Consider the following 20785-nt stretch of genomic DNA (forward strand, 5'->3'; position numbering starts at 1 on the left):
TGCGGCTTTGTAATCACTTCTTTATTGCTTTATTATGGCCGAAAATTGGCGAACACAAGTGGCGAGCGTTATCATAGGCGTGTGCAAGCGAATGGGCTAGCGAGCGACAGGCAGGTTCGCCGTTGGACATATTTCAAAAAGCCATAACTGAAGCTAAAACTAGCCAAAAGTAGCCACGCCATCTGATCTTGGCGCCAAATTCGTGGCTAAGTAGAAAAGAACCATTATTATAAGCAACTTTTATTAATGAACAATAAATATCATTTTGAATCAACACAAAAACACAGAGCAAATAAAGAGCACGGAAGTTTGGGTCTCTTGCTTGGCCTTCAAGCCTCAGGTAGTTGCAAATAAATAAAAATTCAGTCCGCGTAGTTTATCTAGAGTAGATAGTGTTCTTGCCAGAGTACTTTCGGCACATTCTATTCAAAAACTCAGCACGAACGTTAAACGATGATGCTGTTCTTTCTTGGAGTCGTAGCGCAAATTTGATTCGCAGAATCGCCATAAGCAAGTCCAGGTTCATTTTGTTACGGATATCTTTTTGTCAAGTTCACGGAAGACGACACGCGCTCTGCATCAGCATTAGAAATTAGAAGGGTCAAAATTTTCCGTGCTCCTTGCGCCAGGTGTTGAAAAGGGCATTCGCCACAAGTGTCCTTGTACGATGCCGCTGGGTGCCAGAAATCAAACATGATGCGCGATCAAGTGCACCGCTAAGTCTCTGCAGCTGGCGTATTTCAGACTTCAGTTCGATAGAGGAACATCCAAAAAAATACAGCGGTAGCTTCATTATGCATTCACGGCTCTTAGCACTTTCTATGCCATCTGGATTTATGGCACACGGTGTCCGAAGTGCAGAGAAGGCATTTGGAAGTCGCTGCTGCAGTCCCATCGCCATTTGCTTCAAGAATTGCAAACAACGTCTCCTCATGGCTCCTTCATCTTCAATAGGGACTAGTGAAATCTTCTGTCTGAAGACGTCTCCTAGGTCCGCTACCTCTGGTTGCAGAGAAATTGACTTCAATTTCACCAGGTCTAGTGACAGCAGACTTGCCATTATGTTGTGTCTCAAAACTGATGTATTTGGAAATTCTTAGGCGGATTTTGAATCCAAGTTTTCGAGCTCTTGAAAGACAACCAGTGGGTCAATTGTGTTTGTTTGGAACATTTTGTTCATTCGCCTGACGTTACGAAGAACAGGCAAGAAACACAAGTTATGCATAATTTTTTCTGTGCCGATACATTTCTCACAAAATGCACACATTGTAGCTGCGATCTTCTGCTTTCTCAAACAACTCTTCAAGAGACTGGTACTGTGCCAAAATTCTTTCTATAGAGTCTGCAATGGCAAGCCATCTCAACTGCAAAATCGACAGAATTTTGGGCGGTGGTTTTGCACTTTCATCTTCCACTGTCATGCTGGCATACAGTCTCTTATAAGCATCTTGCCGGCAGCTGCAGCATGCAAGATTACAGGTTTTGCGCACCAAGCGCACAACCGCAGAGAGAATCGCCTCCATCGACTTGACGTCACAAGGTCCAGGCTATGGCAAGAGCATTTTACCAGAATCAAGTCTGTTGTCCTCAATAAGACGATTGAATTGAGAACTGCGCTCGCTTGCCGCACATCGCATTTGCACCATCGGTGCAGAGTCCGAGACAGTTCTTGATCGACAGGCCGTGCTTGTCCAACGTCTGCAATGCCCTGTCGTGAAGCGCTTCTGCCGTTCCATCAGACAGCTTTAGGAGATCAAGAAGGGTGGTTGCAATCTTGCTTTCTTCTAAACTCAGACACCGCACAACCATGCACATTTGCTTTGTCGTGGATACATCGGTTGATTCATCCATCATTAGGGAATAGCTAGAGCCATTCAGGTGTTTGTCCTTGTTTTCCGTGAGGTACGGGAAAAAGAACATTCGTAATTATAGCTGTGCACTTTGTTCTGTGCAGATCAAGATCATTGAATTCGGTATGCAGAATCTCACCAAGTTGGTCGACAGCATTTATGGACAGCAGTGTGCAAGGCGATCCTTAACTCTCGGCGAGCCTTTTCATAGTATCGAAGACGCTAGAAGCTGCGGCAGTTTTTGTTGCGAACTTGGGATTACTGCGCACTTGCGATGCTTTTTGGCTTCTGCGTGATACAACAGATCACTGTAGTGGGGTCGAATGTTGGAATCGCAGTACTTGCACTAAGCAGTCGTTCCGCTGACACATGACGAAATCCATCCCGAAACGCATGCTAATATGCATATTAGATGCTAAGCGACATGCGACTAAACGCCTGAAGAACAGTTTTTTTTTGCTTACCGCTCAGTTTCTAGTCATTTCTCCATTCTTGAAACGTGCGCTTTGCTCTTGCGTCTTTTCTTGTGGTAGACGCCGGTGTCGGCAAGCCGAAAGCACAAAACAGAAGCTTTGTCGCCTTGGGGTACAGAAGTGTTATTTGACTGGTACCGTGCTGCTCGTTCCTCTCCTGGTGTGATCCCGTTCACACGGCTGCACCTAAGGGCATGGTATCGGATGCATGTACTTTAGAAAGTACTTTAGATTAGCGTTATCTTCTCCAGATGGCGCGCAACGTCCGCGTGGGCTTTGCTTCGACGTGCGCCCATCACCCAGAGTCAGCACGTCTGCGCACCGCCGGCGCGAGCATGTTGTCACGGGTCGTTCAAACGAAGCGGGTCGTGGGCGCACAGGATGACCAGGACCACAGGAGAGCAGGCGCCAGATACAGTCCAAGCGGTCGCGGCCGGGCTTGATGATGATGATGATGATGTCCTCGGGCTGAATGGCACATACCCACGGCGGGGGATTGGCCAGGGTGCATAGCGGATACAAACGCACTCAAGTACAGGGAATGGAGTATAATTAAATCTAAAATTTGGGACACAGAGCTAGAATTTGTACAATACAAAAAATACGGAGAAAGAAAAGTTGTGAATTCACATTCTAGCAGAGGAATCTACCAGATGAAATTATATAATTGTGAATAGAATCGAACACTGGTTTCAGGGCATATCCCTTGGCGCTTGCCCCGAAGGATAAGAGAATTGGAATAGATAGAGGAAGCCCAAGCCGAGCGAGGGGGATCTCCAAGCAAATTCTACGGAGAGCAGCGAGCCGCCTGCAGGAGAGGAAAAAATGTTCTATAGACTCAATTTCGCCACAAGACTCACAAAGGTTGGATATCGAAAGCCCCGATCGGCATAAATAAAGATTTAGCCGCGGTATCCTGCAGCGCAAAAGGGTCATGGAAACCTCACATTGCCTCGAACTGCACATCCGCACACTCCAAGGAAATGCCAGGTGTTGAAAATCCGCTGCAGCGAGGAGAGGCTCATGGCTCAAGGTGTGGAAACGCTGGAATCGCTGAAAGCGTGCTAGAGTCAAGTAAATAGTATTTGGGACGAAAGGGACAATAGGACCATCAAGGGCAGACTTAGCTAAAAAATCAGCCCTCTCATTAGAAACAATGCCACAGTGCCCAGGGACCCAGTGAAAGCGAACTTCTGAAACATGTGGAGGAATAAAAAATTGAAGGGAACGGCTCATAGGAGTATCACTCGAGGTTTCGAGCGCTGCCAAAACAGAAAGGTTGTCTGAGAGTATAATAACCCGAGTGACACTGCAGGGAATCCTTATTAAGGCCAACTCAATGGCCAGAAACTCAGCTACAAAAATAGGGGTATAGTCAGGGGCCCGAAATGAGTAACTCCAATGAAGAGCCCTTGAGTAAATACCAATAGCGGCCTTTTCATTTTGCTGGGAGGCATCTGTATAGACGGCAATATGGTTAGGAAAATTGTCTAGGTACTCCTCTATGAGCCCGTTTAACATATTGGCGGGCAGGTTCTTAGCATTCCTTGGGAGGGTGTTGTCAAAGAAGACCGCCGTGTCAGCCCGCCTGTGGTTGACCAGTACTAAAGATCTCACTGATACAGAAATATTTGACAGCAGGGAGTTAGTGAACACCACCTGAGGGAGCTTATACCGAGGCCAGGGAGTACCAAAGAAGAGAGTTGGGTTCGTTGTAAATATAGGGTTAGCCAATCCAGGAACAGGCTCCAAAGACCTTAAAAATGTCCGCACAGTGATTAGCTCAAACCGGGAATTGAGATCAGGTATCCGCGCCTCCAAGTACAGCACAGCATTAGCTACTGATTTAGGCAGACCTAAGCAAAGGCGCAGAGCGCGTCGCTCCATAACAAACAGGGGTTCACGCTTGTACTTTGGGCACCCAGAAAAGAGAACGGAACCGAATTCAAGGATTGGCCGTACATAGGTCTTATAAAGAAGTAGTAGAGTGTCTCGTCGCATACCGAATTTTTTGTTGCTGATCCTCACCAACCGGCCGAGGGCACGCTCACCCTTAAGCGCAATGCTTCTAATGTGTGGCCGCCAGTCTAAATGCGGGTCATATATTATACCCAAGTATTTTGTTGAATCAACTTGCGGGATGAGGATAGAGTAATACGACAGAGAGATGTAAAGAGGGGTTGCTTGTGGGAAAACAAGGACGGCACACTTGTTCACATTTAAAGTTAACTTTATGCTGTCTAGCCAAACTTCCAGAGCATTTAAATACTCTTGCAGTAATTGGTACAGGATATGAATGTCTTTGGCAGAAGCGAAAAAAGCAATATCATCCGCATACACATAAACTTTGACGGCAGGGTGAATAGGGATATCACGCATTATTATGTTAAACAATAACGTTGAAAGAACGGAGCCTTGTGGGACACCTCTAGACTGGGCGTATGCGTAGAGGACGCGTGCGGACATCAAGGCGACCAGGGCAGCCATGAGGACAGCAAAGCTTGGAAATAATTGTTCTTTGTTCTTGCTTGCTATTGTGTATGCAATTACAAAAAAATGGCTAGTAAACGTGCCAAAATAGAAGTTCAGAGTAGCCAGAAAGTAGCCAAGGAGCCAACGTGAAATTTTCATCGCTAGACGGGCTCCAAAAGTAGCCAATTTGGCGCAAAGTAGCCACCAACGGCAACCCTGGCCCAACACGCGCCTGACAGCGTCGAGTCAGAAGCGTGCCACTGCGGCAACGGCGCCTAGCGGCGCGCCCCGACGTTCGACAAGCGGCGGCTCCCAGCGAGTAAATCGGCATGCTCGCATGTAAGGAAGAATGCGCATGCGCGCAGCGTCGGTCTTGTCACCAGGCGCGTCACCTCGAGAGCGCGCGGCGATGCCCTCCACGCAGCTCCGGCGACCGTGCGGGGCGGTCCGCAGTCTCGTCCCCGATGTACTTCGATCAACTCTGTTTATTCCCAGTTCGTGATGGATATATATATACACCATTTTACGAGGAGCGGGCAAGAGAGGGAGAAATACTCTCAAACACGTGCGACGAAAATAGAGAAAATAGAGAAAAATAGAGTCGACGAAAATAGAGAAAAAACTATATTCTAGGCACTATAAAAAAACAAACGCCGCCAGTATGTACGCGCACCATGTTATGCGAAGGTCTCAGCACGTCTGCGGTGTCCATTTATTTACCGCTTTTCCGCCGGTCCCGAGTTGCATTGACAATGGGCGTAGTTGTGGAACAAAAAATACTTGCGCCAACAAAAAGCTTAAACGTTAGCGCACCTTTTGAACGGAATGCAGACAGAAACAAACCCACTGCCTGTGCGTAATATCCCGCGCGTAACGAAGCACAGCGCCTGGGTTACCAAACTATAATCTGTGCATAATTTTAAGAGACCAAGTATTTGGACGGCCTTGGCAGAGCTCTTTTAATTCAGCAGTACACTGTGTGAGGACTTCACAAATTTGGCCACAACTTCGTTTCGCCGCCCCACATGATCGTCAATATCGGGAGGGTGTGGGGATCGCCACCTGAAAAAAATAAACATGTCGTTAGTGCAAAAATACTCATTTAATTTGCACAGCATGGCATGATTAGAAGCGGTGACATGATCTTTTACCCAACTGCAAAGTGAGGAAAAATGCAGCCATGGCAACGTAAGATGAAAAAATACACGGCATGCACAGGGCGGTAAACACTGCCATGCATTGTATTAAATTATTCGACTGAAATCGCATCGAATGCACTGTAAAAAAATCCACACTATGCATAACCGTGCCAGAGATACAACAAACGCAGCGACTTGAGCTGTGCCCTGACCCGATTGAGATTGGAATTCTCAACACAGGTGCGGCGATTCTGCCTGTCAGTAAGTGGTAATAGCGTTCCATTAGCGTACCAACCTATTAGATCGTGTAATTGCGCATTTTCTGGTATTTGTGCACCAGTGAGTACCGGCGGGAGCGGAGAAGGCGAGAATGCGAATCGCTTTCAGTCAACTGGCTTTATCGCTCGTAGTACGAACAGCCCTACGCAAGCGGCAGGTGGTGGTGGTGGTGGTGAAAAACTTTAATTTGCAAAGAGAGTTTGAGGGTAAAGAAACCGTGCTACATGGTCGGTATCCTTAGTCCGTGACACCGCACGACGAGGCCCCGTCTCGCGCCCGCTTGACCAGAGCCCTTTGAGACTCCAGCGTGGAGCAGTTGAGGAGGGCAGTCTCCCATGCCTCTCGGGTGGGGGTGGAGGAAGGTGAGGATTCCGAGTGCATGCCCACACCATGTGAAAGATATCGCAGATCTCTCCACAGTGCGGGCAGCGCCCATCTGTGTTCGGATCGAAGTGTTTTACTATGGCAGGACAGAGAAGAGTTCCTGTCTGCAGGCGCCGCAGAGTTTGCTCCTCCGCCTTACTCAGGCCCTTGGCAGGTACTGGGATTCGTTTCGGTCATGTACTCGCTGTTTCCAAAATGTTCAGTTTGTAAACGGAGTACTCTGTCGCAAGCTCAGCATCTAGACTGTCACACTCGCCATATCCAAGCAGGCAGCGAAAGCGTTCATGAAAAACTGTGCTCCACGAAAAACTAGATTCATTGCTCTCCGCGATCTTGTGTTTCAACACATTTTGCTTTCGTTTTTCTAACATGCAACATCGTGCCGCATTTGCCCTACAGGCAACCGGCGACAAAAACTGCAGGCGAGAACTGCGAGCACGGCACTCACCGATGCTGATCGCTGCGTCGAGGAATGGTCGCTTGTTCCCAGTTGGTTATTGCAGGAGCTAATGGCATAGCACACACGAGGATGGACACGAGGCGAATGCCCACCCAAATTTTCTAGGCTTGGCAGGAATAAAACGGGCGAATGACACTTTCAGAGGTCGCACGCTGCTTCGGCTGCAGCCCACGGGCTGCAAATTATCAGCCCACGATGGCGTCGACGGTAGGCGGCGCTCGAGTAAAACAAACATGGCGGCGCCCAGGTATCGAAACTAAAATCGTATATACAAATGCATGTGTCAGCTGATATGATAAGGCGCCAACTATGTTAGACAGAGCTGCTCAATAACACATTATTCCCCTCTAAAAAGAGTCACTTAGTATCTAACAACTGAAAAACACAATAAGAACTCAATGTCTTTGATAGTCTTTAAATCACAATGGTAGTCTTTGCCTTGTCGAATGCCTCAGCTCTGGAATGTCCCTTCCAACTGGTGTCCGAACAGATGGTTGCTGAGGTGGGTCTGGTGTTACTGCTTCATGCGAACAACTTTTCGCAACGGCAGGTGGTGTAACTGGTCGGAGGCAGGGTACCAGCCAGTTCCGATTCCATGTGCGGCCATCATTAAGTTTGTAAGTGTCTTGACCATATTAGTCAACAATGGTGAACGGACTTGAGGAGCTCAAAGCGCCCTTAGGCACGTGACCTGGCAACTTGACTTGCACCGGTTGACCTGTTGTTAATGGAGAATGCTTTCGCAGCTGGTCGACGGTCAGTGTAAGTCTTACTTGCTTGTTGCTTTTGTGCTACTCTCCTGCCGATGGACTTCATCGCTGCCAGCGGATCTTGGAAAAACTTTACCTGGCGCTCCTACAAGGTCAAGTTTTGTTCTGGGATGACGGCCGGGAAGAAGGACGGAAGGCTCCACTCCTGTGTTGGCATTCGGTGTGAAACGACAGCTTTCTTCAAAGGCCAACGTTCTTGTGTGCAGACTTGAACGTACTCTTTGAGTACCCGATTAAACCTCTCTACCTGCCCGTTAGTTTGCGGATGGTAGACTGCCGAATACGCATGAGCGATGCCACGTTCCATGAGAAAACTGTCAAACTCCAAGGCTGTAAACTGGGCACCATGTTCACTCACTCTCTCGTCTTGATATCCTTCCCTGCTGAAGATACTTCGCAGAAAGAAAATTATTGTTGCAGTAGTCACTTTCGCTGAGAAATGAATCTTGGGCCACTTGCTGTAGTAATCGATGGCCGTGATGGCAGAACGGCAATCTGCAGGCACCTGGGAAAAAGGGCCCACAATATCGATTAGCTTCTGCCGTGGTGCTGATGGGAATGCAACTGGCTGCAGAAGTGGTGTCACAGGTTTTGCAGACTTGTCAACAGATTGGCAGGATGCAGTCAATTGTTCTACTTGCTTGCACATAGCAGGCCACCAGTATCTCACGTAGTCGCTGCTTTGTCCTTGTTATCATCGGATTGGACTCGTGGGCTGCGTCAAGAAGCCGTGCTACGAGGGACGAAGGTACTACAAATTTGTCTCCACAAAGCAGGAGGTCTCCAGCGACTGAGAGCTCAGACTGCACCTGCCATAAGGGAACTGCCTCGGCAGGCAACAGCTTCACTGCAGGCCATGCTGAAGTCAGCCACTTTATAACCCGCTGCAGCAGCGGGTCCTAGATCGTTTGAACGACAAACTGTGCATGAGTAAGGCATCTTGAGAGGACACAAACGGTCTCTTCTTTCTCTTCCTCCACGTGACCCGGGAGGGGCATCCTTGAAAGAGCATCAGCAACAGTATTCTTGTCACCTTTCTGGAATTAAATCTTAAAGCTGTATGCCAACAGCCTGGCGTGCCATCTCGCAATCCGGCACGGTCGGCGACCTACTCCCGTTGTACTAAGGAGTGTAACTAGAGCCTGCACTGTAAGAAAAAATCCCGCATAAGTACGTAACATGTGGGCGCTAACCTTGTTGCTGCAACATGTGCTGTACCACTCCGTTGTGCACGTGCCCCGTGGTGAAGTAGTGCGGTGCATTGAACGGCAACAAGGTTAACGCGCACATGCTATGTACTCTGTTATGACGCCAAATGTTCTGTATACCACAGTGTATGTGCTGTTTTTATGCTGACGTTACATCAACAGTCATAATAATGTACAGCATATGTGCTGCAACTGAATTAACATGACATGATCTGTTTATACTACTACACCCCATGTTCTGTTCTTATGCTGCACTGTACATTACACAGCAAAGGTGCTAACATATGCATGTTCCGTAGCATTTACGAGCAGCCCATGGCCAGTTTTGAAAGTTGACTGAACACATGCTGTTCAATGCTTTACGGCACATAATACGCAATGTTACACTCCCGTATTTTTTTATCGGGGCCAGGCCCACGTTCAGGTCAGAGGCATGCTACGCATGGTAAATATGTCATGTCTGTATCCTGTCACTGGTAGTCGATGCAATAACACATCTCTGCGTACAAAGCTAGAAAATCCACAAAAAAAATTTTACATATACATGTGTCTATATGCAGTACTTTTTTGCATCTGCTTCAAAAATTTTCGGGTAGAGACGCAATCTAGGAATAAATATTGCATAGAAATGAAATAGTTTTAGAAAGTTTTAATTAAGAACACAGAGGTACAAAAAATAGCAAACGCAAGCTATACAGAGAATCTACATTGAATGATATAAATAAAAGTTATTTGCAAAAGCTACTAAATAAAATATCTAATCTGATATCAGAGTTCATGAACACACTAAATTTGCGCTACACAATAATCCAATATCTAAGCTCTGATATCAGAGTTAATAAGCACACTAAATCTGAGCCATGCAATCCTGCCACTTTTTTTGAACTTTTCAAGCTGCTGAAGGGCACTGTGCAATTTTGGGTGGACTGAGGTTATCCTCCGGGACAACTGCCGGCTCCTTTCCTCTGGGTTCATCCACACCAATTGCCTGAAAAGAAAAGACACATTTAGAAGCTAGATCATCCTGCTTAGACCTGCAGAATTTTAAGGCTAGTCTAAATGCATAGCTGCCTCTGTTAGTACTGCCGTTAGGTTGAGTTTGATTCCCAACATTCCAATGCTCTCTTAGCGCCACTTCTGTGGAAATAACGGTACATATTAACATCATTTACATGGTTATACTAGCTTTTCAAGCAAAACAAAGCAACACAAAGCAATAAAAGCACACAGAGTAAGGCATGCTGTGATGCCAAGAGAGCAAATGACTCCAGTACGTATTAGGCAGGCAACAGTAACTTGTTCCAGACACTGCAGTTACTCAGTGCATTCTGATTTGGAATTCTTTATACAACCTCCCCGCAGGGGGGGCGTCTACAGCATGTGTACGTTGGTGAGTGGCGACACCACGGGCTATCCCGAGCATCCGCAGGGACATCCCCGCAGGGGGATGATGGTGAGCATGCGTCACCATGGACCCGAGCATCCGCGCTTAGCCGTGCGTGGCATCGCCGTGTCCGGGGAAAAGGGGATCCTGGTGGTTGAGCCGATGCCGAGCGTTTGGACCCTTAAGGCCCCTCGGCGGAGGCAACACACCACTTTGGCCCCAGCTTCCTGTAGACGGCACCTCCGGCCTGACCCGACCGGGGGAAATCGGCAGTCGCCTTTTCCTGTCCTCCCCTCCATCTTCCACTTTTCTATCTCTTTCTTACAGCTCTCCTGTCTCCTCTTTACTTCTTAGATCTTCCTTTTTTCCTGGCGGCTAGGGTTAACCTTGTGTGGCCAACTAACCTGAGTTGCGTCATATTGGGTTATAGTTGAGGTGTACAGCTGGCGTGGGCAGGACTTGCTCGCAAGTTCCTGTCCCGTCCCCTCGTTGGGCTCCATGGTGGGTGGCTGGCACCACGGCCGAACAACACATATTTTTCATGGCTCCCCCTTTTCCAAACCAGATCGCGCTCATAAAAGAGGGCGGAACGAGGCAACTGCAGAGTTTTTCGAAAAACCGAAACCATTTCCAAAATTTCACGTTCTTCATAGTGAAGAAACTGAAAAAACCGCAAGAACCATGTCCCTATTCTTAGTTGCAAAAAGTCTAACTGAGGCCTTGGGTCCCGGGTACAAACTGTCTAAAATGCCTAGTGGTGACCTGCTCCTTGAACTCAGAGACACTGCCCAATACTCAAAACTTTCCAGCCTAGTGTCCATCGGGGAAATCCCTGTATCAGTTACAGCACACCGATCTCTGAATACCGTCCGTGGTGTGATATCCGAAGCAGATTTCATTCACCTCACCGAGGAAGAGATGCTTGAAGGCCTCGGAGAACAGAATGTCATAAGTGTGTATCGTATCAAAATAAGAAAAGACAACAAAGAGATACCTACAAAGCACATAGTACTGACTTTCAACTCAAGCACACTCCCCAAATCAATAGAAGCTGGCTACAAGTGTCAGGCATTACCTACATCCCAAATCCACGCAGGTGCTTCAAATGTCAAAGGTACGGTCATGGGTCTCAAAGCTGCCGTGGCCGCGAAACTTGCGCTAAATGTGCATCAAAAGAACACGCTTCCGACAACTGTGAAGGAGCAGCACCTCGCTGCGCAAACTGTGAAGGCGATCATCCCGCCTATTCGAGGTCATGTCCCTCGTGGAAAAATGAGAAAGAAATCGTTACAATGAAAAAAAAAACAGAATATCACATTTAAGGAAGCGCGACGACTGTTTTACGCAAAGAACAGCTTCAACTTTTCCACAAAAACAAACTTTGCTGATGTGGTGCGCAGGGGCGGCGCACCACACAGCACTCCGGCATCTGCCCAGGCCACTTCCACCGAGCCTATGGCAGGGCCATCCGCGCCCCAGGCAGGGACAGCGAACGCTGCTCTGCCATCTCCAAAGCAGGGAGCGCCGGCTCACGGGTCGTCACCCCGCAGGACTTCCCCCCGTCGGGGGAGGCCCGACACCAACACATCCGCGGCTTCACGGTCCTCCAGCACCTCTGGTGAGGTGATGGATACAACTCCCACTCCGCCCGCTTTGCAGCGGCGGACCGGCTCTCTCGAGCGAAGAAAAGATAGAACCCCGGTAACGGGCCCACAACAGTAAATTTCTTCCGTTCCATTCCCACCCAAAAAAACAAACATGACATTTGTGGTTCAATGGAACTGTAGAGGAATGTTGTGGAACTACAGTGATATAACACATGATCTAGGGTCAGTGATGCCTCTAGCTCTATGTCTCCAGGAGACCAGTCTTGGTCCACAACATTCAAATATCTTAAAACATTATACAACTTTTAGGCGTGATCGCGAACATGCAAATAGACTCTCGGGAGGCGTCGCAATCATCATCCAAAGCGGTGTCCTGGCTCAAGAAATCAAACTGAAAACAAAACTTGAGGCGGTTGTGGTTAGCGTTATCAGCTACAAAACCATAACAATATGTTAACATTAACATGCCAAGATCTAGAAGGCCTAATCGATGAACTGCCGGAGCCATTTCTGGTAGTTGGCGATTTTAACGCTCAGTCTCCGTTTTGGGGAAGCGAAAGCTGTGACTCTAGAGGCCAAACAATAGAAGATTTTATACTTTCGAATAATGTCTGTCTTTTAAATACGGGAAAAGCCACATATTGCTGTCCAAGCTCAGCAAAAATGAGCTCTCTCGATTTAGCTTTCGCATCACCATTACTTTTTAACGATTTTAAATGGGATGTTTTAAATGACCCCATGGGCAGCGATCACTTACCTACCGTCATCAGGCTCTCATCGTCCACTCTAATCATCCCCACAAGGCCACGGCGCTGGAAAATTCAGCTTGCCGACTGGTCACTTTTTACAAAAAGTACCACTCTGGAAAAGGAATTTTGTGACCACCTTAGCACAGATGAAATTAATGAGAAGTTTACTTAATGCATAATATTAGCCGCAACACTCGCTATACCACAAATAACAGGACTTGCACAAAAGAAACACAAAGTGTGGTGGCCAAAAGAATGCACATTAACAAAAAACAACAAAACAAAGCCTGGAGCGCTCTGCGTCGATATCCCACTGCAGAGAACTTACTTACCTTTAAGAAGGCAAAAGCCAGAGCGCAGTATGTGCGAAGAAATGCAGAAAAAACCTCTTGGCAGAACTATGTCTCCTCAATAAACAGCTCAAAAACATCAACGAAAATGTGGGAAAAAGTTCGTAAATTTACTGGTGACCATACCCCTTTCACACTTCCTCTCTTGACACCACCCGGGACACAAACATCTTTAGAAAAACAGGCCAACATATTGGGCGAGCATTCTGCTGAGATCTCAAGCTCATCCAACTACACAAACACATTTCAGAAACACAAAGCAATAGCTGACAAACAAAAGTTCCCATCCGGAGCAGGTATACATGAGGATTACAACCAGCCTCTCACACTACAAGAATTAAATAAGGTATTATATTCTGGAAAAAAGACAGCACCAGGACCAGACAACGTGCATTATGCTATGCTTGCACATCTCTCCGAGGCTGCTGTAGAGGCACTGTTAAAATTCTCTAATAAAATCTGGAGAACTGGAAATATACCTGACGAGTGGAAAAAAGCAGTCATAATACCTTTTCTCAAACCCGGAAAACCACCAAGTCCTAGCAGTTACAGACCAATAGCCCTCACCAGCTGCATTGCTAAATCTTTCGAAAGTGTAATAAACATTAGATTGACCTTCATACTTGAATCTCGGCAACTATTAGATACACACCAATGTGGGTTTAAGAAAGCATGCTCGACCACAGATCACCTTGTCCGCCTAGAAAACACCATCCTGGAAGCGTCCATCCACAAGCAGCACTGTATTGGGGTCTTCTTCGACTTGGAGAAGGCCTACGATACCACGTGGAAGTTCGGCATCTTCCGTGACCTAGCGGAGCTAGGTATCCGCGGCAGGATGTTGAACTGCTTGAATGACTTCCTGGCTAACCGCACATTCCGAGTCCGCCTAGGAGCAACTCTCTCCATGACTTTCACCCAAGAGAACGGCGTACCCCAGGGGTGTATTCTAAGCACGACCAAGGGCGTCCGCAGAACTTTTTCCAGGGGGGTGCACCCGATGTCTGGGGGTGGGGGAGGCGGTAGGTTTGTAGTTGTTTTCTACTAGGGCATAAATATCCGTAATTCCAAGGGGGGGCAAGCGCCCCCCCTTGCCCCCCCTTCCGGACGCCCATGAGCACGACACTCTTCATAGAAAAAATGAATTCCTTAGCTAAAGCAATACCCAAGTCCATAATGTTTATGTAGATGACCTACAAATAGCATGCACATCCTCCAGCATATCAACCTGTGAGAGACAAATACAAATCACACTAAATAAACTGGGTGCTTGGGCAGACAGAAATGGATTTAAATTTTCTCCTCAAAAAACAGTAGCTGTTCTTTTTTCATTGCGACGAGGCCTACAGGTCGATCCCAATCTATACCTGAATCACACTGCGCTCCCAATTAAACAAGAACACAAATTTTTAGGCCTAACTTTCGACAAGAAACTCACATTTCTACCACACATTAACAACCTTAAAAAGAAAGCTTCTCAAGCCCTCAATGTCTTAAAAGTGCTCTCACGGAAGCGGTGGGGGTCCGATAGAGCAAGCCTTTTACAAATATATCGCTCTCTGGTGCGCTCCAAGCTGGACTACGGGTGCATAGTATATGGTTCGGCAAGAGCATCCTACTTAAAAAGATTAGACCCCATTCATAATCTTGGTCTGCGCCTATCATCTGGAGCATACAGAACATCACCAGTAGTTAGCCTTTACGTTGAAACTAATGAAGGCGCTCTTGAGGATCGAAGAATCGCCCTTACATGCACATATTGACGCCAGCGCTCGTGCAGATAGAAGCGCCTCAAGAAGAAGAGGAAGTGTGTGTGTGTGTGCGTGCGTGCGTGCGTGCGCGCGTGTGTGTGTGTGTATGTGTGTGTGTGTGTGTGTGTGTGTGTGTGTGTGTGTGTGTGTGTGTGTGTGTGTGTGTGTGTGTGTGTGTGTGTGTGTGTGTGTGTGTGTGTGTGTGTGTGTGTGTGTGTGTGTGTGTGTAAGTGATCTGGAAGCGCACGTCTCCCCGCTGTGGACCCGCTGTGTTGACCCGCTGTGGACCCTCAGCCGCTGCTTACCAACGTGACATCTGGTGGAGGTGCTGGGTACGTCGTTAATGCACCGTACGCCCCCTTCAAGCCGCAATTCGAGCCCCGCACAAATACCGAAGGTAGACACGCCAGTCCACCAGGGCAGTCGCCGATTACAGGGCTTACCTCCCGAATTTGGACTGCTCCCTATTTCCCATTGTTCACGGAGGGCAGGTCCTACAACGATGAATCCTCCAGCTACAGTGTTGCCGGTCCTGCTCCACCCCCAGCGAGAGCCACCCCATTTTCGCGGTCAACCACACGAGGACGCCGAAGACTGGCTGGACCAGTATGACCGGGTGGCCATCTACAATGGTTGGGGCGCTGACTGTAAGATGCGGCATGTTTATTTCGCCCTTGAAGACTACGCGAGGACCTGGTTTCTGAACAATGAATCTGGCCTTGGAACGTGGGATACGTTCAAGACAGAGTTCCTCCAAACCTTCAAGGACAGCACGTCACGCAGGGAGAAGGCCGACCAGGCGTGCAAACAGCTGGCCAGCGCCTGGCGCCTTGTGGCGGCCTTGGGGCAATCTGTGCATGCGAAGTGGCTCTCCACAGAAGAGAGAGAGAGAAAAACTTTTATTGTCAGCCAAGGTTGGAGCAAGGCCCCCAGAGGTTGAGCCCTTAGTCCAGGGCTCCATTTGCTGTAGCTACCTAGGTCATAAGAGTTCCTTACTATTTATTAACTATAGGGAAAGCTGGCAGCTGTGCACTTCATCCACCAAGGTCGCGCGAGGCATGCTGGGAAGATAGAGGCTTCGGATTGACATCTGGTGGCTTGTTGACTGTGCTACGGATTGGTTTTCTTGGTTGTTCAGTTCCATTTTCTTTGATGTTTTGTGCGCTTTGTTGTTGTGTAGTTATTCAGCGACACACTTAGTTCATTTGAGGTACAAAGCATCCAAAGGCGCTTGACTTGAAGTGAGTTGAGCATAGTGTCTGGTGCCTGCTAGACCTGAAGTCCGTTTGCCCCATTGCTTGGAGCCATTTACACAGCAAGCTGGGTTTGCTCAGCAGAAACCTGTGCTGCCTGTCCATTGAAAGGTGAAAGGAGAGAAGTCTGCTACCGTGGTCACTCTGCACATTTCTCGTAGGAGTCTCGGAGACGCATCTTTTAAAAGTGCAAATTGCTTTGACAGGCGCACCTTATGTTAACCATGCTCATCGAGGGTTGCAGTTGCTTCATTTCGAAGTCTGGCGGTGGCCATGCATTCCATGCAAGAATGACTTTCACTTCGTGAGTTAATTCACGCAAATACCCACACATTCACTTGTCAGCACAAACGTGACCATCACTTAAGGGTAGGAGAGGTGTCCACTTCCTAATTCATGTTTTTCTTAGCAAAATATTTAAGCACTGTGCCAGGACTTGGTAAGAGCCAGCACTTAGCTTGTGGAAACTTTTTTTATTCCTGCATGGGCTGTTGCTATGCTAGGTTTGGCCGAGGTCACTCTCCCATTGGCTAGAGCTGGCGCGACACTCCTCCGAACTTACCCGAGTTACTCTGAGGCTTCACAAAAGATTCTTGGTTGGGATCGTGTTGAGTGGTGCTTTCGCACTAAAAATAAATGTTGCGCTGCCTCACGACCAAGTAGCCTGGTATTACCAGTGGACGGGGTATGCACATTCTCTCATACCTTTCGCTATTACAGGCGATTGGCTTTCATGATTGTGCCGAAATAGTTTTTGTTTTTGCGGACACTCGCTTATCGTTCACTTCTGCTGCAAATAGTACATTGGCACTCATGTAAGTAATGTGACCATGAGGTTTGCATGTCCTGTGGCATGTACGATTCGAACCTGCTAAATGTGCAGGAAAAATTATACGAGGTGATCATTTTAGGGACCTCTAATCAATGTATGCTTGCAAGGTATGATGCACGTACATGCACTAAATGCGTCAGGTACTGGGAGCATTATACCCGTGCCACACGTGCACAAGAAATGGCAGTAAATGCCTAAGGCCTTATGTTTCCTGATGTCATTATTTTCATAGTTGGTGCTAGGCGTCCATGTTTAATGTAATTATACGAGAGTCACAGTGACTATAATGCCTGCAAGGCAGTCAAAAATTCACCCGGATATAAACGGTGCCCATCAGCACACAAAGTCCTTCAAATGTAATATAAACATTATTTTGCAGAAAATCCTTCTGTTCTTGCTTGACAAGTTGAAAAAGTAGCCATAAACTCGCATGTCAGCACTTAAGCCAAGAGTATCTGTCAGAAGTGCTGGTAAAAATTACACCCTTCACACTGAAAATGCCGTAGAGATGTCTCATCTGACTGAAAGTTAGGAATAAACCGTTTGCTACTGGACAAGGAAGTTGTTACTAACAAACTTGCATGTTTTCTGCGTGTGCAATGCGGACAAGAGTATGCATTGCTTGGGCGAATGAGGTATGGGGAAACTCAGTAGGTCGCGAATGGCGGTAAGGCTAATGCCATCCTGCTATCACCTTTAGTGGAAAAGAATCATTGTCCATAGCAATCTTCAGAAGAAAGGTCAACATGTATTTGTTGCCACTATAGAAAGACTTTATTTCGTTATCACATTCTGCCTTCAGTGCCTGTGTATTATCCATCGCTTTTAACCTCTGTTTCAGTGTATTCCAATACACGATGTTTTTTTTCTTACACTGTATGCTTGGGTGTTGTGTGTTTAAGAAAAGGAGACACACTTGTCAGGCATCCATGCCTTTTTGTCAGCCTCCTAGACAGACTATTTTGTTTGTATCTTGTCTGGCTGAATAAACTTTCATACATTTAATTTAATGCGTATGGCACCGTGCGAATGCAGGACATTTGAAAGGGGAAATGATGGGGAATTGGGAGACTTTTTCTATGAATAATATGGGAGCAAAAAAAAATTCTTCTACCATTTTGCTTTCGTTAGGAGAAGTGCGGCTGTAGCAGTGAGCTTATTCCAGCCGTTACTGCGCCACTGCCATCAGCACTGCCACGCAGCATGGGCACGCTCTGGAGCCACGCTTCTACGGCTGATTTTCACACGTCCCCATTCTAGCCACCATAGCCTGGGCGATCAAGTCACGGTGGTCGTCGAAAACTGATTGTACTGTGCTAAATCTCTATAATAAGCTGCCACAGCCGCTCTGCTCCTTATAGAATTCACTAAACAAGCGCTGTCGCACAATCACAATCAGACGTATGGAGATGGGTGCCCCTTTCCGCTGCCTGATGTGGAACGATGTGTACGCCTTGGACCAAGTGCTTAAAACCAAGAGCTGCGCAACAATGCAATCACAATTAAGAGCAGCAGTTGGAAAGGCCCCACGGATATGTCGGCACCGAATGTAGGTTGGCTTCCCCAATTTCCGGGGCCATTTTTGTAGAAAGTCGGAACAGCTTCAATGTATTCTTTTTTTTTCATGTAATGGCCTTGTGTGTTTGAAAAGTACGATTTTGAAAATGCCTGTTGTGCCGTTCAACCTTTCTTTGTGTGCCAGAACCAGAAGTATTCGAAATATTCACTTAAAAATTATTTGACGAAAATTACTATTCGTTTCGAACCAAAAAAATGCTATTCACACATGCCTAAATATTTCTAGATTTCAGCAAAGCTTTTGATAGAGTTCCAAGTGACGAACATACTAAAACACAGACGAACATACTAAAACACAGGCTGCCTATGCTCGACAACCCAGATGTCGGTCATCATAAATCTGTCCCTCCCTTCGCTGAATGTGTTAAAGGGATACTGAACAAAAATCTGAAAATATTGAGGGCACCACCATTTCATTTGCAAGATTTGAGCATGTTGCTTTATTTTTAAGGCGAAAGCCTTTATAGGCTCATGACTCGCCAGCATGTCCGTCCGTGAGAACTTTTCAATGAAACGTATGACGACATGTCAAGCCAACTGATCGGTGTAATACGGGGCCTCGACTCGCCAGTGTCTGTCCGTCCTGTGCGAGCTGTCAATCAAACCTAGAAAAACAGCGCGCCCTGCATATGGTTGCGTTCCCATATATACTCGTGTGTGAGGAGTTCAAGTGGGACCAGTGGGTGGTACCATTGGTACACAGATTGTGGACCACCTAATTGGTGTGGAATGTTCGCAGTGGCATCAAACGATTCAGCGCATAACGGAGCATAAGATTACTAGTCGAATCAAAGCATAGCATATAATAGGGACTTGCATCAACGACCTTTGGTTCTCTAAACCACGACTTCTCGAAACTTCCATTTGATGTAGGACATTCGAAGTGGTGTCAAAGATTTCTCAAAAACGTAGATGTCCGGATATAACGAAACATTTGTACTGGATATAGCGAAGATGGCTAATGAATTAATACTGAACTGTACAATGGTGTATGTCGTTACTCGAATTCGATTATAACAAACACACCGGATACAACGAATGTGTAATATGATTTAACTCAAAATCGGTTATAACGAGCATAACACCAAGCAAATGCACACAATGATTGGAAGCGTTTTAGAGCTCAGCATAATGGCACAAAGGCTTTCGACTTGCTGCACGTAAGGAGACTTAAGTGCTCCCCCTGAATTTTTGATGCTTTGCTAGCAGCTTGCTCCTGAGCAGTGCCGTTTGCAAGCTGGCTGTCACTGCGTAGTTGGGGATTCCCCATCTCGTGCCGTGCTTACGAACATACCATCTCTGCGAAATGCACCTTCTTGGTTCGCTGAATCAGGCATGTGGTCAAACGAAGTCGACAACCACGAGACGCAGGCAGAGAAGCTCCAAGCATAGACACGTGGGTGCCAAACAAAATGCACTGTACAATGAAGTAAAAGCACATCAAATACATCCTCGCGATTGCTTGCTAAAGGGTGGAGTTGATGTCACATCCTGTATTGTGTCACATTTGGCACAGAAATCTCTGTGCCAAATGTTTGCTACCCCTTAAGTGCCCCTATTTCAGGACTTCACTGGCTTCTGCAAGCCTGTTGGCTCCTCTGACCAGTAGCAGAATCTGGTCCCCACTGGTCTCTGCTTAGATTGGTTATGAGAGGTTCTATGCTGTGTGATGTACACTCCCATGTTCTGTGGCACAGGGTTGGTGTTGACCCGCACCATGGATGTGTTGAGGGTCCAGTAGTTCATGGCGGGCTGCTCTATCCGTATATATTTTGATTCCTTGTACTCATGTCCCAGTACCCAAGTTACCCATCCTGTGCGGTCTTCTTTTTGGTCAGGATTTGGTGTGTGTTCTCCCTCTTTGTTAAAGATTGTAAGCGGTGCAGAATGTTGTTGTGGAGTATTCAACCAATGTGGCAGCTCAAGCAGAAAGGGAATCCTTTAGAGCTTTTTGCCAGCTTGTGACTGCCTCTAATATTAACGTATGCCACCAGAGCCAGCACCCATGGCCCTGCTGGCAAGCTGCTAAGCTAGTCTGTAATAAGGGAGTAATTACTCATTGACGTCCACCCAAGCGCAGCCATACGGCTACAAAAGAAAGCTATACAGCTTTCTCAGAAACTTCACAAATAAAGAAAAATTCGTCCTGGTCCGGGGTTCGAACCCGGGACCACCGCTCGCTTCACCGGAGCAGTCGCTCTACCAATTGAGCTAACTGGGACGGCAAGGAGGGCGAGAGCGAGTTG

The 20785-nt window shown here is 47.2% G+C and overlaps 1 pseudogene; it reads right to left on the reverse strand.

Annotated features, from left to right (window-relative positions):
• Nucleotides 1–1250: 1250 nt before the first annotated feature.
• Nucleotides 1251–20285, reverse strand: LOC149327112 (uncharacterized; annotated as a pseudogene).
• Nucleotides 20286–20785: the final 500 nt, after the last annotated feature.

The sequence above is a fragment of the Amblyomma mixtum genome, chromosome 10, assembly GCF_055824585.1.
Source record: "Amblyomma mixtum isolate Tamu chromosome 10, ASM5582458v1, whole genome shotgun sequence".
Lineage (NCBI taxonomy): Eukaryota > Metazoa > Arthropoda > Arachnida > Ixodida > Ixodidae > Amblyomma > Amblyomma mixtum.